Source organism: Sciurus carolinensis, chromosome 11, assembly GCF_902686445.1.
Source record: "Sciurus carolinensis chromosome 11, mSciCar1.2, whole genome shotgun sequence".
NCBI classification, from domain to species: domain Eukaryota; kingdom Metazoa; phylum Chordata; class Mammalia; order Rodentia; family Sciuridae; genus Sciurus; species Sciurus carolinensis.
The window spans coordinates 83,710,855-83,713,006 of NC_062223.1; the positions used below are offsets into that span (position 1 = coordinate 83,710,855).

Consider the following 2,152-nt stretch of genomic DNA (forward strand, 5'->3'; position numbering starts at 1 on the left):
ACGTGTGTAGAGAATAAAACTTCGATAGTGGAGAGTCAAGACCTGCAAAAAGTATTTTAATTCCCAGGGGATAATATACATTTACTTATTTATTTATGTTCTTAATGGTCATCTTCATCTTTTTTGGATGGTTTCTCAAACGGCCCAGTTAGGTCAAAATGCCGCAGCCTCCTCTGAGACACAGCCCTCTCCTACCTTCAAAAGATTCTTAGGTGGCCAAATATGCAGGAGTTGACTAGGGCTGAGACGGACAAGGCTGTAAGCATACCAATTTATATCGCTTCAGGGTATATGCAGAAAGAGGTGATAGTCAAGAAGTTTTAGTGGAGTAGACAAAAAGTTTTCATGAGGGTCAGAAACCCAAACTTTAATTGCTAATAAGTTAGTTATTTGCATAGTCTTTGTTCATTCACGATTTAGGACTTGGAAACCTCACCTAAATATTCTTTAGCCAGAAATATACATTTAACAGAATAATGAAAGTGGATGGCCTGGAAGTCAGAAGGAGTAAACTCAGTAGAACCAAAGAACAAACAAACAAACAAAAAACATTAAAGGCATAAGGTAGATCCCTTTTTTCTCTGCTATCTTATGGAATAAGGAAGTATCCATATGAATCCACTGAATAGGATATACAATTTTAAAATACTTTCCAATAACATTTGCCACCTTCTAAGGAAAAAAGGTTTGAGAAATTATTTATGGTATAGGCGGAAAAAAATCATCATTTTGAAACATTATATAACATTATATTTCCATGTATTATACAGTATCAATAAGCAAACTGTTCATTGTGCATTTGTTTGCATTCCTACACTTGATGACCTAAGTATACAAAACTTGAACTACACATGTGAAATCTAAATATCAATTTCCTTAATCATCTGTGAAAATCAAGTGCAGGACTTGGGTTTGAAGAAGTCTAATCTCTTTTTTTTTTTAATTTTTTTTATTTGTTCTAATCAGTTATACATGACATTAGAATGCATTTTGACACATCAAACATAAATGGAGTATAACTTCTCATTCTAAAAGATTTGGGACACTTCACAAGTTTGCATGTCATCCTGTAGAAGAGGCCATGCTAGTCTTCCATTTATTGTTCCAATTTTAGTTATATGCACTGTGAAAGGAGCACACCAATCCCATTTGAGATGGCTTTTAGCAAATTGTACTTTTTACAGTCATGGTATACTGGTTAAACTGACCCCCAAAATAATCTTAAGGAAGTTTAAATGATATTCAAATAAATGTATGTAATATAAGCTACATGAACTCTGTTTATTGGGTCAAGGAATCTATACTATCCTTATAAAATTGGATACTAACATAAGCTTGAGGACTCTGAACTCTAAAATTTGCAGGGTCAAGAAGGAAATCACTCACACCCACCCCATATCCCAGAATACGACTGCCATTAAAAAATCAATTATCAAATATAACCTGTGTTCCACAAAAAGTGACTCAAGTTTAGGAGACAAAGAAGGTGTTCAGAAAAATCCAGATATGCTTTCATAGGATCAGAGGTTGAAAATATTTATCATGCTTTCAATCATAAAGGGCACTTGTTGAATCTGCTTTGTTATCCTCTTACCTGATCTTTACCTGGTAGCTTAGACTTGGAGCATCACTGCAGCTCACACATAGCATACAGATGAGGCCACATTTAAACACTCAAATTTTATCCAGTAGTTTAAAGCTCTTTTTTCATCCTTTCTGACAGGTAATAGCTGGAAGAAAGTATTCAGTCTTAGATATCTGACTCATTCTATGGTTCCAGATCATGTAATTTAATGGTTCCTAAAGAGCACGGATACCGCAACAAACCCAATTCATAATGCCCCAACTCAAAGTACTTATTGTATATGAGGCTTATTTATCACTATTTGTGTTACAAAGTAATTAAGTGGTAGAGGGTATCCATTTATTTCTCCAATTAAATATTCTCTGGTCCACAGGTCTTCTGGTGTCAAAACTTTTTAGTGTCAGACTCTTTAGTGAACACACAGATGGCCTTAGTATATTTGGGGCATGACTTCCCTAGACTTTTATAAAAATCAAAGTTCATTTCTTAAAAAAAAAACATTTCTTCAAACTAGACTTGGTGATGCATGCCTAAAATCCCAGCAATTTGTGAGGCTGAGGCAGGAAA

At 34.6% G+C, this 2,152-nt stretch overlaps 1 non-coding gene across 1 annotated transcript; it reads right to left on the minus strand.

The window, feature by feature from the left end:
- Positions 1-1,031: 1,031 nt before the first annotated feature.
- Positions 1,032-1,136, minus strand: LOC124960788 (U6 spliceosomal RNA). The gene has a single exon (XR_007104120.1). It is a non-coding gene; the product is annotated as a U6 spliceosomal RNA (small nuclear RNA).
- Between the last annotated feature and the right edge of the window lie 1,016 nt (positions 1,137-2,152).